The following is a 24,620-nucleotide window of genomic DNA, read 5'->3' on the forward strand; positions in this document are numbered from 1 at the left end:
CATACAAAAGCAGAATGCCCTTATGGTATTTGCTGTTATGCTGCAGAGAAAGGAACTCCTGAATTGATCAATATAATTTAAGTGATTGCAAGATCTTTTCACGTACTAAACTAAAACCCAATCTATGCTTCACTTTGCTTTGGAAACATAATGAAGAGTTTTTATTCACATCAGAGTGTGTGCACACGTGTGTACAGAGAGGGAAAGGCTTGGTGTAACACACATAAAGCAAAAACTCAGACCCTGATTTTTCAATATGAGAAAATTAAGGGCTGTAACATTCACTCAGATTATACTGTGATCAGCTAAGTATTCTTGCTGAGGTCAGTTCAGTAGGGAGCAGTGCAACAACCAAAGCTCTGACAGCATCACACAGCTATTGCACAGCACTTTTACCCCTGGGAACTGCATGGTGCACTGCAGCCAGCCACTGAAAGACTAACAGAGAGGGTCAAGATATCTCCCAAGGTGCAGGAGATACACGCGAAATCTTGCTGAGCTACTGGCAAAAGTTACTTGTGGTCTACCTTCAGATTGTACCATGCACTTGAAGAGAAAATGGAGAAGTGACAGACCAATGACACCACTGTGCATGCAAGGCACCAATTCCCAACCTTACACTGAGCCTGAGCAGGTGGCCAATCACTGCCAGACTGTCGCTGGGTATGAGTTGCATCCTGCCACCATCTTCAACAGTGTTATTTTACAATGTGAAAAATCCAGTCAGATACCTTAGGAAACTCATTTTTCCCCGACTACAGTTTTTTTAAACGAATAACTAAAATCTCAATGCTGCAACGTTACAGGGGATCATCAGTGGGATGTAGGTGGTATTCACCAGCTATAGGAGACACGGCACAGCACTCCAGGGCTTTGAATGGGAAGCACCGCCGGGACCGTGGGAGGGCAGGGCCACTATGCCCACGCCCAAGTCTGTGTGTATGTGTGGGGCACTGCCCCACCCTTGCAGTCACGTGAGGCGGGTGGCCTTGAAGGAGGGGGGTTGACAGCCGGTAGGGGTGTCTCTAGTCAGTCGCGGTGGGTGGGTTTTGTTTTTTCGGTGCCTGGCCGGCATAGGCGGGGCTGGTGTCTCCTTCCTGTTTCCGTTCTACAGGCCGCCACCCTCCAAGGCAGTGGTACCGTGGAGCAGTAGCGGAGGGTGCATGTAGGAGATGGTGGTGCGACTGGCGGGAGGAAAGTGAAGCGAGGCGCGGCCCGCCCCGCCTCGCCCTGAACCCTGGTGGCGCTTTCGTGCCGCCGCAATTTTTCACCCCCTCAACGAGCAGCGCTATCTGTGCCGGGCGAAGGCAAGTGCTACCGGGTATGGGCTTCACTAGGCGCCTTTCCTTTATGACTGGTGTCTTTTCTCCACAGGGGCTTCAGCGCCACCCTTCCATCGCTTGATGTGCCTAGAGGATACCCAAGGTGACAATGTACTCACTCCCCCGCTGCAGGTTGAGAGCAGGGTGGTTTTCTCCACTATGCGGCTGTTAGGAGGGGGTGGGGCGCCCGCGGCTGTTCTTTATGAGTGTGAGCGTGCGTGCGTAACGACTGTGCTGGGAGGAGGGAGGGAGGGAGTGAGTCCCCGTAAAGGTGTTCTGGTTGATCCTGGGTGAAGCCTGGCGGCTGCCTGGCTCCTGCTCCTTGCTAAGGGACTGAGTCCCCTTGCCCGGGCGCTTGCAAGCAACTGGCCTGAGGCAGCCTGGTGGCCTCTACATGTGTGTTTATGCACGGGCTCACGCACACTGGCACCTTAATGCTCGCCTCAGACAGTTTTTACGTTGTTTTTGACTCGCCGGCTATATTTAAAGTACCGGCTTCCTCCCCTCCCTAGTAAAACCTTTAGAAAGATAAACCAACTGGGCTCCCTCCCACACTTTTCCAAAGAAGGACGTTACCTCACTTCCCCCCCCTTCCCCCCCCCCCCCCCCCCTCGTAGCAACTTTTTCTTGATAATGTCTGAAGCTCTGTTGGATGAAATGCTTAATTACTTTGTAAATATCTTACCTTAAAGTAGGGTCGACACTTTGTATTGCACTTAGTTTCACATACTATGCGCTACTCTTAACCTCTAGCAAAAATGAGCTTGCTCTTTAATAAAGAAAGATGATGGCATATTAAAATGGTAATTGCTTTTATTTTTCTGAATGCTCAGAGGTTTTTTTCTTATTATTCCATAGGGTTTCCCCAATAGAAAACCAGAAAATGTTAGATATTAAAGCTTGGGCTGAATACATCGTGGAGTGGGCTGCAAAGGGCCCATATGGCTTTCTTACTTCAGTGATCTTTGCCCTTATACCATTGCTCATAATTAGTGTAGCACTTTCATGGAAGCTTTCAAAAATAATTGAGACCAGGGAGTGAGAGCAAAAGAAGAAAGAGAAATGCTGGGAGTACGTTGCAAAAGCCAAACAAAAAAAAGAAGGATTAAATGGACAAGAAAAGGCCTTGCTTGTGCAAAGAATCCACTTTTTAATGAAGCACTGCTGAACATTTTGTTTTGTAACTTTCCTTCTGATACTTGATCTTGTGAATGACTCCTTAATGGTATGACCATTGTTTTCTTAGTGCAGTGAGCCATTCTCCTTGTTTCCATTTCTGTAGGAACCCTCTGCAGCAGTAGTTTGTGTTGTGATTACAAGTATTTGTAATTCCTGGTAAACTGAATTACAGAAAGGCATGCTTTGGTATACCTTCAGTAGAGCTGTAGAGATAAACTAGCTTCAGCATTTGCTATCATACCTTACTGATTTCCTTTAGGGACACAGTGTGGTTTATTCAGCTGCGTGCCCATAGGGGGGGCTGCTGTAGCTTCTTGGGGGGGGGGGCTTGTCTGCACTAAGAACATAACTTGGCTTTTCCTGAACTACCATCCATCAAGACTCTTTAAATTCAGCCCAAACTCCAGGAAACTGATTACTTGTTCTTAATACCTTCATTTGTCTTGGGCCACACGTGTTCTACATAATACACTACTGTGTTGTTTGGTTTTCCTTAATGATCATATGAATGTTCCACCTGGAACTTGTTTGTTTCTGCCTTCATAAACTCTTTATGCTCAAAAGAATAGCAATAAATGGGGTGAGACCAAAGGTCCAGGTGGCCTAGTGTTCTGTGTCCTAGTGACCTATAGCAGGTGGCTGTGGAAGAGTACAGGAGGAGGATGTGCACACTGGTGACAGTAGTTCTTCCTACTTGCTAGCCTTCTGGCTACCTTTGATCTAGGACCTTCTGATTTTAGGTGGGATCTCTGTTCTCATGGCCCTTGAAACTGCTGCCTTCCAGATTGCAAAATGCTGGTGTACTGGGAAAAAGCCCAAGTCGGGGATGTGCTGTAAATATTCCAAAATTATTTAACCTAATTCATGTTGTTTGGGTTTTTTTCTAACAAGTGATTCATTTTTCAAAGTCTAATTTTTATTAATAGTCTAGTTTTAAGAGCTTGTGGCAGTCATCAGATTTTTAGACTTAGCATATTTCTAAACAGCAGCACACAGTTGTACTTTCTAGCAACTAGTCTTTCATTATAAGTTTAAAAATAAAGCTTTAAAATAATATCATTGTTCAAATGAGACCTATAGATCTGGCTGACACTAAGAGGTATTAGAAGTGGGGAGTTCATCTGAAACAAAGTAAATTGAAAGTACTTGTATTCAATCAATTACTGTTGACCATCTTCAGTTTTGTTGGTCAAAGCAAGTGTTATTAGAATATGATGTTTCTGCATTTTATAATACATGGTATTGTCTCTACTGTTTTGTCTCAAATGTTGTCAAATGTGTATGCATTCCACCTTTGATACCTACATAGCTTAAAATGCATGTAAGAGAACTGATCAAGGATAAGCATAAATAATTTTTTTTAAAAAAAGTGTGGGTTTTATTTTGACACAAAGTTCTCAAACATCTCTAAACAAATAATCTGCAAACTTTATGTATCTGAACTATGACCAAATAGATCTAATAATTTAGGGAAGTCCCTGCACACACCAGAAATAAAATATTTTATTTAAAAAAAATTAATGACCGTCTTTTGTCCCAAAACCTCTATATTTTCTAGTGGCTTTACCAAGTGCTTCTAATCTCTATTATAGTAGTTATATGTAGTTTAACTCAACCTGATTTTACCCTGTGCTTACTGCTGGCTGCAAATCAAACATTATTATATTTGGAGACATTCTTGTAACTTATTATAGTAAAAGAATCAACATATTTGAATATAGTGCATAGTTGCTGTAGTGTCATAGTGATTCCTGTTGATTAAATCAATTTTTTTCATCCAATTGCTAGAGGAAAGCTTACAACTTAATCACACTGGTGCTGTCAAGAGAATTAACAGGAATTCTGGAGAACTATCTTAAATGCCTAGATTTGGGAAGATAAATGCACTAATTAAAGTCTATTACATCAAAGATAATTTTAAAAATAAATCAATCTTCGAGGAGAAAATGTTTAGAATTATTTAAGAAAATTAAGTTAGCTAGAAAACCTTCTGCCTAAAGTGATTTCAAGAGCAACTGAACAGTAACTGTTGAAAACAAAATTCCATTGTAACATATCCTGTTTTTCACTAAATCCAAATGTTTTACAATAGTTTGTCACGATTAAGCCTATTTGAATAGTTCTGCAAAAATAAACGAAACTGCTTTAATATTACTTTATTGCACACTCACTATATATAACAGCTGTTTATATTGTCTCTTAAAATATTCATTGGCAATAGCTGTATGCTACAATTATTAATATTTATTATGGCTACTGCTGCTGCCTGGTGGCATCCAGGAACCTGGCTGAAAGGTATTCACAGTGCTTGTTGGATCTTGTTGAGGCTCGCTCTTTCCATAGTAAGGGGCTGATGCATGGCCTTTAATGTGAGTATGAACTGGTTCAACAAGAAGTCCCTCCTTGTATTTATTTGCCTGAAGGCACTTATCCTTTCCAGATACATTTTTGATTTTCTGTTTCATGTCTATAATTTTCATTAAGAGTCTCCTAAGAACACAGTAGAAAGACATATAGTAGAAGTAAATGCAATGTACAATGCTGGAATAAAATATTTTAAACAATTATATTTTTTTCTTTAATTTTATAATCTGAATTTTCAGATATGTAGGTAAAATAAAACGTGGCAAAATTAATTAGGTTTTTTCTATAACTGCAATTTCAGCCCCAGTCTAAAACATTCCTAATGTTTTGATCATGTTGAAGAAAAACTATTGTGGAATCCTAGTTTCACTATTCTATTGGATCAAAAAGGAAAAATAGAGTCATCAACAAATGTAAAAATGCGTTAGGAATCTGGATATCTTTTACATTGTTTTCTATGTAGGACTTGCTACTATATGGCTATACTATATAGCTATTTATCACTTGCATTTCCTCCTGTAATGTGCCTATTGTGCCTATGACTTCAGGTATCTGTGCCCCAGGGCAGTTTTGTGAATCAGTGTGCAACTTTGCTAGTACAGAAGCTAAAGCAATGCAATATTAATAAACAAAACAATAATTTTAATAAAGCTAGGGCAGAACTGAAATTACTGAGATGGTACTAGTAACTCAGGAGGAAAAAACACTGGCCAAAAAGAAAGGCATAAAACTTCCCCAAGGGGAGCCCTGGCCCAGAGGTTCAGAAGACAGCTCAGTAAGGCCAAGGACCATTGTGGTCCAAGAAACAAGGGAGGCTGACGTATCCTCAGCTGGTGACTGCTTGGCCAGCAAAGGCAAACTGGGTGTTGTGATGAGGATACCAAACACATCACTGCTTAGACTAGCTGTGTGTTAACTAGATATCTACCAGGTGTATTAGCTAAAATAAATATACTGCATTCATAAAGGGTTTAAAATCATACCTACTGCCTCTACACAGGTAAAAAAAAAATCAAAGTGATCTAGTGAAGGAGAGGTTTACCTCCACCCCTGATAAACTGAAGCAGCTATCTGATGCGTGATCCTATTGCAAAGTAAAAAAAAAAAAAAAACCCCATGAAGTGTATTCAGAGAAAGCTTGTACATCTTGCTGATTCAACTTTATGAAGCTCTGTACTGAAACATGGTTGGGTAAATGTTAAAGCTGGAAATTCACTAATAAACATGACCTGAACTGCAATTTGGCTGTTTCCACTGAGAAATACTGAGGCTCTTAGTTGAAGCAAGTGCAATTGCTGATTTGTCCACAGGCATAATAGAAAAACAGCTATTAGTAGATCTTGCCATCTTGTTCAGAGGAAAACACAAAGAAACAAGCCCTGAAAAATATTGAAGTTTGGGTTTTATCTGTTAGTACATTTCCTATTAGAAGTAAATTCTGCTAACAAGACTTCTCTGTGCTTTTATTAGGGCAGATAGTGAAGAGTATTAAAAAAAAAAAACACAGAAAGGCAATTCAAATTTTTATAATACCTTGAACCCAAATACAACTCAACTGTAACCAATACCACGTAACAAGGAAGCTGCTAATATCCACATTTAGACTGTGATACAGGAGGAAAAAGGCTGATCAGCTTTCTCCAGGTTACAAGTATATGGCAGAGCTAAGGAGAAAGTAGACCAGTATAGTTCTCTGAGAAGACCATTGCGACGAGCGAGGGGAAGCACGCGGCCGACTCAATATGAGTGATAAAGCAAGCTTCGATTTATTACGGCGCGATTATGTCTTATATACAGTTCCAGTTAATTATGCCTACTAGTCATCTGCTGATTGGCTAAGCTCTAAAGGGTTACATTTTCATACGTCCTCCTACTTGCGGTTTCTGCGGATAGCTAGCTACATATTGTTTTTTCCTCTCTTGTCTACGCGAATTCCTCAAAGTTATTTACAACATTAGGCACAAGGTCAGTGTTTTTCTCAGCTTCCTTATCTGCATGCCTCAGCATAGCTGCAAGGCCTGCTTCAGCTAACTTACGCTAACTTTGTTTCACAAAGATCTTTAAGGGAGTCATGGCCATGATCACACAGCCATTCTGCAACATTTCCCCCTTTTTCTCTTTGCGCAAGCAAAACTTGTGCAGTTACACGCTCGAGTAATTTTTGAATACAAGAGAGAGCACAGCTTAAACATGCGAGTGCAATGATAACAATTATTACTATAAGCAACACACTTTACAACAGCCCTTTTAAACTACCAGAAGACCGCCCTAATAATAGAGCACCATAGCTTTGTCCATTAATTATCAGAGGTCCTCGGACACGAGTTGCGATTTTTTGTGGTCGGTTGTCAATTAATGTTGTATCTACTGCTGTTGCCAGGTCCAGGCCGAGGCTCCTTCGGGTGGCAGGTTGTAACACGGTGTCTGCCAATAAGAGTTGGTCATGTCTCCTGGAGGGGGTGTCGTGAAGGTGACAGGAGTCACGATTAGGGTTGACGCGCTGCGGCTCCTCGCGCTCGGTTTCCCGTCTGCCGACAGACATTGGTACTGTGGGTCCCTCGCTGACAATTTTGGCACCACACTTGATGCTGTCGACATCGGTCACGGGTATGTCCTGGCTTCCCGCATCGATAGCAGGGGAAGTCTCGGCGCGTGGTGGTCGCTGGCTTTGGGGGCGCGGTAGCCCCAGGGGGGCGCAGAGGCGCAAGCGCTGCAAAAGCCTGACTTTGGGCTTGCACTAAATCTCTCCCTACTGCTTGGATTGCTTCCACTAGCAAGGCTTGCTGACCTACTGGCACCCGACTCATTCGCTCTAGCATTGTTTCTACAGAAGAATCTAAGGGCAGGATTACTAAAATGCCTTTGGTGTAACTGTTACTATTCTCCAGAATACACTGGCACAATAACGGCCCTTTCATAAAGTTAGGTATATCTGGTGGGCTCACTGTGGAGGCCTGACTCATTCGCTGTACTACGTAACTGACTTAATATTTTCCAATCAAAGCCTCCCAGGTTCCCTGTCTTTGGTTAGCGGCATTCATCGGATACGTTACAGGGAAAGCTTGTGGGGGGTTGACTTGCTCAGCAATATCAAATATTCCCTGAGCAGCTGCTTCTTGTGCTATTTTTTGCCAATTAATGCACGTAGAACGCACCAGTTTGTTTACTGTATTTTTTGTTCCTTTTATTTTTTTTTTTTTTTTAATTTTGTATTGACTGCCCACTGCTATTTTCTTCCTCAGCAGCACTTTCGTCAGATGTGTCCCTGCCCTCTGGCCCCCCCCGAGGCTACTTCGCCGGAGGGGGGGGCAGAGGACACAAAGGGTCTATAGGTGGTACAGAGAGCACTGTTTGTGATAAAGGGGGTATTGGAATGTAATTTTCACATGGCATAATTTTTCCTGCATTAGGATCTGCGCTTGCAAGTCGGCTTGTTACTGCTGCAGCAAGGCGCTTTTCTGCTTGATATCTTTTTATACAATTAATAACTTCATGCCATGATTTCATCAATCTTTTTGCTGCCTTATCATCATCTATCACTAAATCCCATAAACAATCCCCATAATTACGCCATTCTTCTACTTCAAACATATGCTCAGGATCTGCAAAATATCCTTTTGCTTTACCTAATACAATTAACCCGGCCAGATCTTTTAAAGGGCCTACTCCCCCGCTTTTCTAAAAAGCATTGTAAAAGTGCTAGCGCTACCTCTTTTTCCATTGTGCACTCGTTAAAGTCCTCTTTGTTGCAGCCTTTTCCCTTGGATAGCAGCTCACGGACGGCGAACCCCTTCTTTAATTATCCTGGGCTCAAGCACGGATCGGGTACGATGCCAGCATCAGCCGATCTTCTGCTCTCTGGTCGCTGCTACCAGTGCTTCTCCGTCCTCGCTGTCCGGTGAAGAACAAGGTTAGGGGTCCCTGTTCAGGCGCCACTTGCGACGAGCGAGGGGAAGCACGCGGCCGACTCAATATGAGTGATAAAGCAAGCTTCGATTTATTACGGCGCGATTATGTCTTATATACAGTTCCAGTTAATTATGCCTACTAGTCATCTGCTGATTGGCTAAGCTCTAAAGGGTTACATTTTCATACGTCCTCCTACTTGCGGTTTCTGCGGATAGCTAGCTACATATTGTTTTTTCCTCTCTTGTCTACGCGAATTCCTCAAAGTTATTTACAACATTAGGCACAAGGTCAGTGTTTTTCTCAGCTTCCTTATCTGCATGCCTCAGCATAGCTGCAAGGCCTGCTTCAGCTAACTTACGCTAACTTTGTTTCACAAAGATCTTTAAGGGAGTCATGGCCATGATCACACAGCCATTCTGCAACAGACCATGGCATTATTTTAGGAATGGCATTAAAATAAATGTAATATTGCCAAGAGTTGACATAGCAAGTGCATGCAACATTTAAGAATGTTGCGACGGAGGGAAGACGCAGTCGCTCAATATGAGTGATCAGCAGACTTCGTTTATTGTGCCTTACAGTCACCTTTTATGCCTTGTTATAATTAGCTCATACATATTACAAAAGTTAAGCTCATTATTGGTTAGTTGCCTAAATACCAAGCCCACCCCTAGTTTCTCTTCTGTAGTTTTCTGTTCCCACCTGCAACATTCTTTTCCCACCAAAATCTTCCTGTTATTGTGTAACAAGGACAGCCAAAGACAGTGTATTTTGCTTTACTTCAGATAAGCTGAGAGCGATGTGCATTTTTGTCCAGCCAGCTGGACTATGTCTATGTGACCCTTTTCAGCTAGTCAGTTATCCACATAAGAACGTTTAAAAAGGTAGTATTTAAAGAAAACCTTATCTTAGAGATATGAAAACTAACATCTTTTTCTTAGTCCTTAATTGCCTCTATACTTCACAGATGCACAGAGCACAGACACAACACTTCACATACCTATATAGCATGAAAATACACAAGCAGCACATAAATGACTGCAAACTGAAGGGGGAGGGGAGGGAAATTTTCCCATTCTCAGTAAAAATATTGCCAAGTGTAATGAGGTCAAATTTTCAACAGTCAGTATAGCAAAACCTCATTATAACATCTCTCAATTCTGTCCTTGTTTACCACATGCCTGTATAAATCTACCATGACCTTATTGATTTCAAGGGAATTACTCCTATGGTGCTTGTATTACTCTACTCCTAAGAAACAAGGGCATATACCTTTGTGATATCTGAAGACTGCATCATAGTCTCTGCTAAAACAGCTGGAAATTATTTATTAAAATACAAATGTAATTCACTTACTGTGAACAGCTACTTACTAACTTCAAATCTTTTCTGGTGACTAACAAAGTAATCTTAGTCAGGTAATAGCAGCTGTAACTAAATTCCAAATGCTCCAAGTCCATTTAAAATGTTGATGTATAATTATCATCTAGTTTTCAGTCTCAACTAATGGTCTTTTAATCAGCTTTCACTGGCTGAAGTATAGTTGTGATCTAGTAAAATAACCATGTTGATCTTGAAAAAAGTGTGAGGAATGATCGTCATTAGTCAACACACAAAAATATACTGAAGTGATTTGTTCAGAATCTTCTATACAGTCCAGACCAGAACAAAAAATTTTCAAGTTCAAAGTGTCTGCACGCATCTATTTTACACGTTAAATTCATGTCACTAACATGTACAATGAAATCAGGGTTCCTGTGCTCAAACTAAAGAAAATATGAATCAGGAATCTTGTGTCAATTGACATGTTAGAAAAACTGGGTCAAATAGATGAGCTTTCTTAACATAATATCTTGTCCTTTGATACTGGTAAGTTTTTTCTGTGGAAGTTGGAAGTACTTCATGGGCACTAAGTCCTTCCTGTTTCCAATATTATCACCAGCAAATACTTCATTCTCAGTTCTCACTAGAACATATACTTTTTTTAAAACATTGTTATTGTATTTCTGAATACTATTGGTTCAATTACCATAGCTACTGCAGTTTGAAGCACTTATGAGACTGAAGTTTCCCTGCCATTACAGACATTTAAATAAGAGATCCCAGTAGTTCCAAATTTGAATAGAATAATAACTTGGTTCAAAATGTAAATTTTAATGAAACTACTGCATGCCTATTTATAGAAGGAGTTATCCTTAAAACATACTAGAAATGTACAGGATTTTTGTAACTAATCTTCTAAATTTGGCTTCAGTTTATCTATGTGGTCACTGCAATTAAATACAGCAAGTGTTAGAAAGGTTCCTCCCCAGACACCATCCTGGTTCTGCAGGGCTTCCTATCACCTGCTGAACAGCAGTAGAGAAGCTGACATTGGCTGGGCTCTTCTACCCATGACAAGTAGTCTGTAAAACTGCATGGCACCACAGGCTTTCCAACTCACCTGCACACAGCTACATTTTTACGTTGAGGCTTCGTTGCTACCCAACCCCTTACTGTTTGATATGCTGTATACAGTGACTGGGAGATAAAACCCTTTTTTTATTTTATTTTATTAATTACTGTTGAGAATTGTTAGGATTAATAGCCTTGCTTAGCACTAGAAGTTAAAGTAGATGAAGCCTTAGGCTGCAAGAGCTGACCAAGAGTAAACGTTTTGATAAACTAATGCTGCTAACACAGAACTAGCTGAATCCAGCAGATGCAAGCAGAATTGAAATAGATAAGGACCAGGGAAACAAATCCAAGACAATGAGTTAACTTCAGAAGAAGGCCAGCCCAGCAACAAAGAAAATGAATAAGAAATCAAGAGACCAGAATTAAGTGATTGGACTTGGGGATTGGATGCTGGGTGTGTCCTAGTTTTGGATGTGATAGAGTTAATTTTCTTCTTAGTAGCTGGTACAGTGCTGTGTTTTGGTTTTGGTGTGAAAATAATGTTGATAGGACACTGATGTTTTTAGTTGTTCCTGGGTAATGTTTATACTAAGTCAAGGACTTTTCAGTTTCTTAGGCCCTGCCAGCGAGAGGGCTGGAGGGGCACAGGAAATTTGGAGGGCACACAGCCTGGACAGCTGACCTGAACCAGCCAAAGACGTATTCCATACCATAGAATATCATGCATATAAAGCTGGCAGAAGAAGGGGGAACATTCCGAGTTATGGTGTTTGTCTTCCCAAGTAGCCATCATATGTGATGGAGCCCTGCTTTCCTGGGGATGGCTGAACTCCTGCCTGCCCATGGGAAGAGGTGAATGAATTCCTCATTTTGCTTTGCTTGCGTGCATGTCTTTTGCTTTACCTATTAAACTGTCTTTATCTCAACCCACGAGTTTTCTCACTTTTACTCTTCTGATCCTCTCCCCCATCCACATGCAGGGGGAGTGAGTGAGTGGCTCTGTGGTACTTAGTTGCTGACTTGGGTTAAACCACAACAGGGTGGTATGGGTATAATTGGGGGGCATGATCTGAGGTAAGGGTCCCTTTTTGGAGTTACCCAGCCCAAGCTGCTCTGCATGTCAGATAAATAAACCACTTATTTACTCAGAGGATTGGCAAAACTTCTTCTTCAAGCAGGAACCTAGGGTTGAGCCCTGTTGAGGTGGCACCCACATAATTCCTACCATGGTCTAAGTGGAGGTGATATAATTTCTACCATGGACTAGGTGCATAATTCCTGCTACAATTACATTGGCAGGTTCAGAACAGTTATTTATCTTCTCTCCTCCTCCAAGATGAACTGAAATATTTTATAAAATGGCTACCTTCACTATCAGCTGCCCCATTTAAGTTTTCTGCTGAAATATAAGAACATGAATATGTTATGTGCTCTGACCTTTAGGGGAAATACGAAATCATTCCACTCAACACAGAGAACATGGTATCTACCAGGTAACTGCAGTTTTCTAAGGGTTAGCTTGTTCTTCCAACACTCTATACAAATAAATGTTATAAGTCTGTATTGGGTCTGGCTGAGATGATGGAGTTAATTTTCCCCATAGCAGCCCTCATAGTGCTGTGCTTTGTATTCATGGCTAGAAAGGTGTTGATAACACACCAGTGTTTTGGCTACTGCTGAGCAGTGCTGGTACAGCATCAAGGCTGTCTCTCCAAGATTCCCCCCCTCACCAGTAGGATGGGGATTGAGCAAGATCTTGGGAGGGGACATAGCCAGGACAGCTGACCTAAACTGACCAAAGGGATATTCCATACTGTATGATGTCTGCTCAGCAATAAAAGCTAAGAGAAAGGAGGAGAGAGGAGGGAGGTGGGGTGGGGGTGGGGGTGGGTAAGGGGGCATTTGTTCTTATGACGTTTGTCTTCCAGAGCAACCACTACCTGTACTGAAGCTCTGCTTCCTGGGAAGTGGCTGGATATTGCCTGCTGATGGGAAGTAGAGAATAAATCTTTTGTTTTCCTTTGCTTCCATGCACGACCTTTGCTTTTTCTTTATTAAACTGCCTTTATCTTGACTCATGAGTTTTTTTCCATCTTATTTTCTACCTCCCATCCTTCTAAGGAGGGGAGTGATAGAGCAGTTTGGTGAGCACCTGGCATTCAGCCAAGGTTAACCCACCACAAATTCCTTTGAACCTGCAATTCTCAGGAGGCACACAGTATCTTAAGAGTATCAGAAATGCCCTTTATTGTACTTATTAAAAGAGAAATCTAAGCATTGGGATTATGCTGCAAAAATAAAAAATGAAAAATGCCTGAACACATCCAGTCATGTTTTATACCAGTTGAAATCTCTACATGTAGATGTTCACCTTGAAATGCATCAACTCCCCGCATTCAGAAGAAGATATACACAATGTGGCCAGAACTAGGTCCAACTACAAGTTCTACAGTTGACTTTTAAGAGGTAAAAGGAGAAATTTTATTCATTGCAGGTAACTACTTGTCCAGCTTTGGTGATTATTGTAAGCCCTATGAGGTTTTTAATCCTTCTAATGATTGGACCTGCATACCTTCCTTCCTTAGAAAGGCAGGGTTTAAGAAAGTGATCTCAAATTTTTCTTGAAGAACCTAGCATTATTAATAAGGAAATGCCAAAGTGGCCCTATGTGGCATTTGTGGCAGCTGTTTTTCGTCCTGAAACTGATGATTTCTGCATATTTTGACATCTTAGTAGTGGTATTAGCTGCATGAACAAAGAATGAAAGATGGCCTGCTCATGGGGGCAATGCAGCCCAAGACCTGTTGCTGCCTTCCAAATGCATTTCTGCAAAAGGGATCAGACTGTATTTCATGCCACTGGCATGTAACCCTCAGTGTGCCTGTTTCAGCTGCTACATCTGAGTAGGCTAATGAGGGATCTTCTGTAATTTCTGCTTTTCTTGCAAACTGTTGCAAACTATATTTTTGTTTAAAGCTCTTGCTTAACTCCGGCAGCTGAGATGGATCACCAAGTATCCACTGCTTGGAAACTCTATTAACCTGTACTCCATAGAAGGAGAAAAATCTAGAAGTCTGTCTCCAGTCAAAGGACTTTCGGTGGCTACTGGGCTGTACATGGAAGACCCACTTTTTAGGCTAAAGATTTGGAGTGGGGAATTCTTTCACTCTTAAAGGATCTTATATTGTTGCTGATTTCCCTTTTCTGAATAAACTAGCAGCCTTACAGAATAAATACAATTAGTTCTTTTTGGTAGGAAAATGCCATAAATACAAAGGAGGTTTCTCTAGACTTGCTTATTCCCACAGCTGGGGGTCTTGCTCAAAAGAGACTAGTCTTTGCTGAACACTTCTTGATAGTCTTCTCCACAGGCAAATGTCTGTACTTAACCCTTTCTATCCTGCAGCACTCCTGAACCCCACAATCTGAGGAACTCCTCCTCCCCTTCCTCTTACTTCCTTACTGTTTCCCTCTAGGTCCTCAAGCCATCCATAGGTTATAACACCACTTGCCTCTCATGGAGCATTTTCAGCCTCCTGAAGGCAAATGGCAACCCAGAGTAGGTGAACAAGTAGCTCTAAAGGATGCAGATGGCTAGACATACAGTACCAATGTAACAATGTCCAAGAGAGATCGTTTAAAGGTTATTTTAACAGACTGGTACTTATTTTGATTTTGTGCTTTCCAGATGATTTTCTAAAGAGACTATACCCAAACCCATAAGGGCTCCCATAAGAAATTGGGAGGGGACACAGCCAGGTCAGCTGAGCCTTTTCATCTTTTAATGGTCTCCTCACTTGCCAATCTGCTTAGTATAGTCTAATTCATTTAGGGCTAAATAATGCACCACTTTCTTCACAGGAGTGGTATGTATTTAGGCAAAGTTGTTTTCCAGCCAGACTCAATAGGACAAAAATATTGACAGGCCATTGACAAAGCTGAGGATTTTCTGGAATTCTCCAAGACAGAGACCAGCTTCCCATCACATTTTTAGTGGTATATTTCACTTTAACAAATCAAAGAGAAAAAGAAACAAGCTCCCTATCCCCAAAAATGTTTCCACCCACTCCAATAAATCCTTGTGCTGATAATACTTAGACTAAGAATTTATGTATTATTACATTTCAAAGATGCACTTTAAGTATTTACATGTTATAACTTCCTCAGTAATGCAGACTGTATTTGTCTAAAATATTTTCTGCTGTACATGTTTTCAAGACCCAATTACTCCATACTTGCCTCAAGATAATTTGTGGAAAATTTCATGAGAACTGCATTAGTCCTGATTTCTACAAGATGTTATCAGAATCAAAACAAAAAATCATTAAATAAATCTACAATATCTCTATGCCAGTTTTGTTTACCACTTCTGGTTTTATACCATGCACAAGTTCCACATTTCTATTCCATCAGTATCTGTCATGTTAATAAAGCAATAGCCTTAAGGCCCAGTAAATATGTAAAAGTGTGGAAAATGATGTTACAGTACCTGTGACAGACATGAAAAAAATCAAAATTGTCTTGTATAAGTGAATGGAGAAAAATATTTATTAAAAACAGGAGATCATTTAAAGCATCAAATCAATTAGTGTTTTTCCTTACTTTTGATATCAAGGACTAAACAGTGTCACAGTTCTCCAATGAGACAACATAGGAACAGACTGCTTCATTGATGCATTTCAGGTTTATTGCTATTTTTAATGTTAGAAAGGGTGAAAGAAGGAAGATGAGGCAAATCTAACAATTGTAATGATTAAAAAAATACTGCTGTTCTGGAAAGAAGAATAATGCTGTGTTCATCAGTGAGAACCTGCAAGTGAAACCAGTTTGCACTTGTTATTCAAACCAGACAGAGATAGGACACAGCAGATTGTTTAGGAATAGCAGCAAGGCAAGTTTAACAACATTTTAGTGTCCCTTTTAGAACTTGGGAAACCCAAAGCACAGCATTAATATTTAAAGAATCCATTCAGTTTTAACAGAAAGAAGCGGGAAAAGTCCAAGCACTAGTCAAGGGCCTTGCCCAACAAACATGAGAAAGCTAAATGTAGTGTAGAGGAAAAAGTGCCGACTGCAACATAACCCACCCCTGGCCCTGCAGTAGGGTGGGCACCAAGGAGAAACAAGCACACTGGGAAAGAAGAGCATGAGCAGAAATGCTTAGGGTAGTGTGAATTTACACAAGCTGTCCAGCAAAGGCAAAGACAGGTTGGATCTCACATCCCATATGATTAAGATGGAACCAACACTGCTCCTTTCGCACTGAGAAAGAGTTTAGAACGCAAGGGGGTCCTTTCTGAACCTCATGACTCAATGGGAGGGTCTCCCTGACAGTTTTGTCTGACCCTGTCCTCTGTGTACCTTGCCATTGAATCTTGATAAACCACTGTCGCGTTTACCATTTAATTTTTTTAGATTGCTGGTTTATATCAATAAAGTATGTTGCTGCTTCTGTCTTACGAGTGGTATGTCACTCCATCTGCGATAACTTCCTAAGTTATTTGAAATGCTCCTGATTTCTCTTGATTTGAATAGGGTTAGCTAACTATTATTTGATGCCAGAACTGAAAAACATTTGCACAGATTAATGTTCTTTGTTTGAACTGTACATGCACTACATATTCATAGAATACTTGCATTTTGATGTCTAGTTTGAATATTTTATGTTTAATCATGAGTGAACTTGAACTTTCAACTCTGCCTGTTAAAAATACATATATACAAGTTAGCAAAAATCCTCTTGTAAAATAAAAATTAAAAAATACAAATAGGAAGGAAAATCTGTTTTGAAACAGTATTCAAAAAGTTGTTATAAGACAATTTAACATCAGATGTTTTTCTTCACTGACAAATTAACTAGACGTCCAGCAAAATGCTAGAAGCTAAGCCAAATCACCTGTTTTTATAATATCGCCAAACTGCTTAACTAAATTCTATTTTCCAGTTCCACAAGTTAAATAGAAAGATGACATGATAGGATATTACATCATATTTAAAGAGTAGGAGGCAGAGAGAGGACTTCATCACTGGGAAGCACTGAATGTTCTGACCCAGGGCAGGTGTTGTTAAATCAGCAGCTGAGCATGAGCAGGTTGGGAATAAGAAATAATGTGGTAAATGAAGGGCTGTGTCAGTGCATGGCAAAAACAGAAGAGCAGTTTGAATTAGAAAGACATATCTGGCTTTGATAAAATACTTATTTAAATCAAATACCGAGCCAGCTGACTGCTAATTTTGTAAAGAACATGCTTACTGAACATCTTTAGTCAATCAACATTAGTCAAATCAATGCAAGATTTGCTTTATTCAGGTTTTGGTTTAGAGCAAATCTCTGACCAGTTGCAATATTAAAATATAGACTGTGTTCTGTGCACTTGATGTGTTTTTTTTAGAAGGATACACATTGCATAATTCAAAAGTAAACTGATCTGAATTATCTTTGTTGGATACATAATAATTTATGGCATCTTTCATTGTCTAGGCTTTGTAGAACAGCTTTTTTGACCTTTGAACAGAAATCAGATAAATTTGCCAAGCAAATTACTAAACTAACCTAGCTGCTGTTTTAGAACAGTTTTGCTTACAGTCTGCATCAACCTCTTAAACATAGATACAGAAACAGACCTCTAATGGTACCACAGGTTTTTGAAAGGGTGAACTCTGACTCCCATTCTATTGTAAGAGAAAGGTAACTCCTTAGGATCATCTGTTACAGTTCACTCTAGATGAAGGCTGTTTGTGCATTTTGGGTTCCTAATCCTGTAAATGAGAGGTGCACTAATTCTTTGGGATCAATCAGGAACAGTACAAAAATTACAGTTAGGGTTTAAAACACCCCACAATTAATGTGTGTTAAACCAATATATTAATTACAAATATATGTACAAATATATGCTTTGATGACAGTCCAATATTTAGTTTCAAATGCAGTGCTAGTACTACATTTACTACTAAGCTAAATGTCCTGGTTTTGGCTGGGATGGAGTTAACTTTCTTCTTAGTAGCTAGTACAGTGCTGTGTTTTAGATTTGGTGTGAGAACAATGTTGATAACCCACTGATGTTTTTAGTTTTTGCTGGGTAATGTTTATACTAAGTCAAGGACTTTTTGGGTTTCTCAGGCCTTGCCAGAAAGAAGGCTGGAGGGGCACAAGAAATTGGGAGGGGACACAGCCAGGTCAGCTGAGCCAAACTAGCCCAAAGAGGTATTCCATACCATGGGATGTCATGCTTGGTATATAAACTTGGGGAGTTGGCCAGGGCCTGGGGGATCGTTGCTCAGGGACTGGCTGGGCATCGGTCAGCGAATGGTGAGCAGTTGAACTGTGCATCACTTGTTTTCTTTTCTCCCTTTCCCTTTGGATTTTATCCTTTCTCCCACCTTTCCATTATAGCTGTTGTTGTTATTATTATTATTGTTGTTGTTGTTATTGCTGTTCTTACCTTTTTGTTCTGCTTAAATTATTGAATTGTTCTTATCTCAACCCTCGAGTTTTACATTCCTTTCCGATTCTCCTCCCCATCCCTCGTCCCTCTGGTTGAGGGGGGAGTGAGCAAGTGGCTGCGTGGTGCTTGGTTGCTGGATGGGAGTAAACCACAACACTAAATCAGTTAAATACTAATTCTAACTCACAGCAACTTTTGTTTAAATCAAATCCACAGAGAAGCAATTCTAACTATTACTGAATTACTGTATTGCTACTTCTGAGCTATAGAATCTCTGGAATGAGCTGAAGTAGTCTCTAGAGCACCACAGTGTAGTACACGTATTTGGCAAGAACATGTTGTAATGAGAAGCAAAAGGAAAAGACACAGACACCAGGATGTAAAGCATGTCAGCAACACATGGAGTCAGTAAGGGTTTGCTACTGAATTATTTTTATAATATTGCAAATATTTTTGTACAGAACTAAATGTATGTTCAAGACCACAGATGAAACTGTGTAGAAGCACCAAAAAACACAAACTAGCCTGGAACCATTGCACTCTGCCCTGAATAAATGGCAATGCATAGCCTTGATGCCAACAGAGCAAACAAGGAACTGTAGCTGTGACTAGTCCCAGCTTGATGTTTGCTTTCCCCTTATTCTACATATGATGTAATCTGTACCAGCCCTTTTCGTGGTACATGTTACTTCTCCCTCCACCCTCATTCAGCTGTGCTGACGGTGAATTAGGAGACAGAGCCAATGTTCCATGAATTCCCTCCCACACAGAAAGGAGTAGCAGAGTGGCAGCAGCTCTCTCCCCTACAGCCTTGGGATCTGCAGCATAGGCAAACTGGAAGTAATGGGACAACTTAGTGTCTCAATACTCTTCTGTGGAGGCTGACAAGCACCTGAGGACAAAGTTAAAGTGAATAAGAGGAAAAACTTATACCGGGCAATAACGCCTGGTTATCAGTACAGGCTGGGGGGTGAAGGGATTGAGAGCAGTCCTGCTGAGAAGAACTTGGGGGTACTGGTGGATGAAAAGCTGGACGTGAGTCTGCAATGTACACTTGCAGCCCAGAAAGCCAATTGCATCCAGGGTTGCATCAAAAGAGGCATGGCTAGCAGGTAGAGGGAGGTGATTCTGCCCCTCTACTCCGCTCTCATGCTGTGGGGCCCCCAACATAAGAAGGACATGGACCTGTTGGAATGGATCCAGAGGAGGGTCACAAAAATGATCAGAGGCATGGAGCACCTCTCCTATGAGGAAAGGCTGAGAGAGCTGGGGCTGTTCAGCCTGGAGAAGAGAAGGTTCTGGGGAGACCTTATTGGGGACTTTCAGTACTTAAAGGGGGCTTATAAGAAAGATGGGGACAGACTTTTTAGTAGGGCCTGTAGTGATAGGACAAGGGGTAATGGTTTTAAACTAAAAGACGGTAGATTTAGACTAGATATAAGGAAGAAATTTTTTACAACGAGAGTGGCGAAACACTGGAACAGGTTGCTCAGAGAGGTTGTAGGTGCCCCATTCATGGAAATGTTCAAGGTCAGGTTGGACAGGGCTCTGAGCAACCTGATGTAGTTGAAGACATCCCTGCTTATTGCAGGGGGATTGGTCTAGGTGACCTTTAAAGGTCCTTTCTAACCCAAACCATTCTATGATTCTATGAAATGCCCTCACAACTGTGATATCTCATTGACACGAATTTACCTTTACTGTAACAGCAGCAGTCAGCTTTGTAAAACATATAAATATATGTTCTTGAATTTGAATCGTTAATTACATGTATATCAATGTGGGTAACTGTCAGCTTGCCTATCCTTGCCAATGCCAGGTCTGCTCCTAATTTTTGAGCATATGGAGTATGCATTTAGAACAGACATCAGTTAGCAAAAACAACCAACTAAAATTGTGCAAATCTAGATTGTTACTGAATACAGTAGTATACATCGGATTTGTTTGAGGAGCACTTTGGTAGTCTAGCTAGTACAGCTCAGACAGTCAAGCTCAGAAAATTGCTGTCAGGATGTTTCATCCCTACAAGAAAATCAAGTGCTTTTTCCTTAAGTTTCTCTATTCTGAGGCATACAACAGCGGTAGATTCGATCACTCATCTGACTTTCCTTTCTCTCTGTAGCCTTTATAGAAGAGATGTTTTAAAATGTGGAAATATTCCTTCCTGTATGCATGCTTTTTAAGAGCTCTATCCACAGAATTAGCATAAGAATTTATTTTGTACCCTCCAAAGGTTCACAGTCATACTTGGCAGGAAGCAGCAAGGGCAGGCCACTCTGGAAGGTGAGCCAGGAGCCAAGGCAGGCAGGACAGCGGCATCACTGACAACTGTCGTGATTTAACCCTGGTTGGTAACTAAGTACCATGTAGCCACTCACTCACTCCCCCCTCACCCAGAGGGATGGGGAGGAGAATCAGAAAGGAATGTAAAACTCAAGGGTTGAGATAAGAACAATTTAATAAGTAAAGCAAAAGCCATGCATGCAAGCAAAGCAAAGCAAGGAATTCATTCACTACTTCCCATGGGCAGGCAGGTGTTCAGCCATCCCCAGGAAAGCAGGGCTCCATCATGTGTAATGGTTACTCAGGAAGACAAATGCCATAATTCCGAATGTCCCCCCCTTCCTTCTTCTTCCCCCAGCTTATATATACTCAGCATGACATCATATGGTATGGAATACCTCTTTGGCTAGCTTGGGTCACCTGTCCTGGCTGTGTCCCCTCCCAATTTCCCGTGGCCCTCCAGCCCTCTCACTGGCAGGGCCCAAGGAACTGAAGTCTTTGACTCAGTATAAACATTACCCAGCAACAACTAAGAACATCAGTGCAGTTATCACATTGTTCTCACATCATAGCCAAAACACAGCACTGTACTAGCTACTTAGAAGAAAATTAACTCTATCCCAGCTGAAACCAGGACACCCTCCCAGTTTCCTGTGCCACTCCAGCCCTCTCACTGGCAGGGCCCAAGAAACTGAAAGGTCCTTGACTGAGTATAAACATTACCTAACAACAACTGAAAACATCAGTGTCCTATCAACATTGTTCTCCCACCAAATCCAAAACACAGCACTGCACCAGCTCCCAAGAAGAAAATTAACCCTATCCCAGCTGAAACCAGGATAAGGGTGCAGTCCCACAGTACCTGAGCACAAATAGCAGAGCAGACCTGAGGAGATTAAGACACGGACTCCTGAATCCGACCAGAAGACCTTTTATTAGTCCAAAGCCCATGCTTATATATCCTCGTTTGCTGTTCACCCGCAACATACTAAAATATCATTGGTTAAATCAATACTGTTCACACACTTCTTGGCTACATATAATTGGTTAATTACTAAGCAACAAATGCACTGAACTTCTTGCATCTTTTTTTCTCTCTTCTTTGTTATCTCTGTGAGTTTCATGTTCTCAGCCAGCCACCGAGACATGGCATCGTGCATCTGATACTACATAACTGTGCCAGCTGATAGCAACTAAGCAAGTGAGAAAGCTCCTGTCTGCCATGCAAACCCTGCTCATATTGTATTCTGTTAAGTTTCCCCCTTCACTCTCACTAAAAACTGTTGCACCTTGTCATTGTATTGGGTCTAGCTGAGATGGAATTAATTTTCCCCATAGCAGCCTTCATAGTGCTGTGCTTTGTATTCATGGCTAGAAAGGTGGTGATAACACACCAGTGTTTTGGCTACTGCTGAGCAGTGCTCCCACAGCATCAAGGCTGTCTCTCTAACATCCCCCCCTCACCATTAAGCTGGGGGCAGGCAAGCTCTTGGGAGGGGACATAGCCAGGACAGCTGACCCAAACTGACCAAAGGGATATTCCATACCATATGATGTCTGCTCAGCAATCAAAGCTAAGAGAAAGGAGGGGGTGGGGGGTGGGGGGATGAGCATTCATTATTTGAGACATTTATCTTCAGGAGCAAGCACTATGCATAATGAAGCTCTGCTTCCCTGGAAGTAGCTGGACATTGCCTGCTGATGGAAAGTAGAGAATAAATCCTTTGTTTTCCTTTGCTTCTGTTCATGACCTTTGCTTTTTCTTTATTAAACTCCCTTTATCTTGACCCATTAGGTTTTATTCATCTTATTTTCTCCTCCCAGTCTCTGACTGAGGAGAGGAGTGATAGAGTGGCTTGATGGGCACCTGGCATTCAGCCAAGGTCAAACCACCACAGTACTTTTTTGGCACCCAACATGGGGCTTGAGACAATGGCATTTTTGTACTGTGTACTGTAGCTATAGTAGTTAAGTGGCAAGCCTCTATGCAGGTCATAGAATTTTTTGGCTGCACTGCTTATCTCTTTATTTTGCTGAGCTTGGGAACATGCTAGTACAAACAATGGCTATTTGCTTTGCCCTGGCATTGATGGCCTTGATGTGCTGGGGGAGCTATCTTGTGGAGATGAGGGAATACACCTCCCTACCCCAGACTGATGTAGATGGTTTTATTATGCAGGATCCCGAGGTCTTTGTTCACCCTTATGTGAGTTAATACTAGTAATTAATACTGTTGGCATATTATGCATTTTGTGGAATCTGCTTTCATCCTGGTGTAAGAGAAGACAACTTTTGGGTGAGGCAATACTGAAATGTGCCCTGAGGCAGCTGGTCCCTGGCTGGCAGGGTGTGTGGAAGGATTTGGGCAGATTCCTAGGACAGTTATCACCTCCCATAGCCTAGGACTTGACACCTGAACAGGCAAGCAACCCTGGCGAACTCACACACCACCTGATAGAAGGGTGCTTTGCCTGCCCCAATGAAAACCAGCAGCTTCTAGCACTGTACTGGGGCCTGGCCTGTGCCTATTGAGCCACAGTTCAGTACTCTCAGAAGACCGCGGTTAAGGCAGGGACCCAAAATGCATCTGAGGACACCATGGTTGAGATAGGGACCCAAACAACAACAACTACAATAATTGTCCCAGTAGTGAAAAAGAAAAACTGGACAAGAACAACGAGGCCATATTATTGATTAATAAGGGAGGAGGAAGAAAAGGAAAGGTTTGATCAAGAAGCTGGTCCTTTGACAAAGAAACTGGAGGAAGGAGGTAGAGAATTCACGCAGGAAGCAGAAAGTACCCGATCCCTGACCTCATCAGAACTGCAACACATGTGGAAAGATTACAGTCCCCAGCCAGGTGAGTGGATTGCTGCCTGGCTGATCCAGTGATGAGATAACAAGGCCAACAGTCAGCAATTGGAAGGCAAGGAAGACAAACACCTGGGATCCCTTGCTAGAGACCAGGGAATTGAGAGAGGAACTGGAAAAGAGGCTGCAATTTGCAGCCTCTGGAGAGAGCTCCTATCAAGTGTTAGGGCAAGATATCCATTCAAGGAAGTTCTTGTGAACTCCCCAGGAAAGTGGACTACCACAGATGAAGGCATCCAGTACCTGAGAGAACTAGCGGTGCTAAAAATCATCTACAGTGATCTAGATGATGATGAGATCTCCAAAGATCCAGAGGATGTCCTGTGCACATGGTCCATGTGGAGGAAGGTGATTCAAAGTGCCCCAACATCATATTCTAACAGCTTGGCAGCGATGTATTGCCCAGATATAGACAGACCAACTGTGGAGAGAGTGTCTTCTTGGCTCCAAAACTTTGAAGAAAATCTCTGTCTCTCCTCATCCCCACAGGTCAGCAACTTGGCTGTCAGGGGTGTCCCAAGAAATCAGTCCTTTCCTGCCCTGGTCAGAGGGAAAGGGAGGCCCAGGCACATGATGTGTGGTGCACTGTGGTTCTTCCTGCATGACCTGGGGAGGAGATGAGGAAGTGGGATGGTGAACCCACTTTTAAGTTGGAAGCCCATGTGAGGAGATGAAGACACGGACTCCTGAATCCGACCAGAAGATCCTTTATTAGTCCAAAACTCATGCTTATATATCCTCGTTCATTGTTCACACGCACCATACTAAAATATCATTGGTTAATCAATACTGTTCATAATCAATATCATTGGTTAATCAATACTGTTCACAGCTGAATGGACACCTTTAG

General features: G+C 41.6%; 1 pseudogene; it reads left to right on the forward strand.

Moving 5' to 3' along the window:
- Positions 1 to 994: 994 nt before the first annotated feature.
- Positions 995 to 4,682, forward strand: LOC130141993 (small integral membrane protein 15-like; annotated as a pseudogene).
- Positions 4,683 to 24,620: the final 19,938 nt, after the last annotated feature.

This window comes from Falco biarmicus, chromosome W, assembly GCF_023638135.1.
Source record: "Falco biarmicus isolate bFalBia1 chromosome W, bFalBia1.pri, whole genome shotgun sequence".
NCBI classification, from domain to species: Eukaryota; Metazoa; Chordata; class Aves; order Falconiformes; family Falconidae; genus Falco; species Falco biarmicus.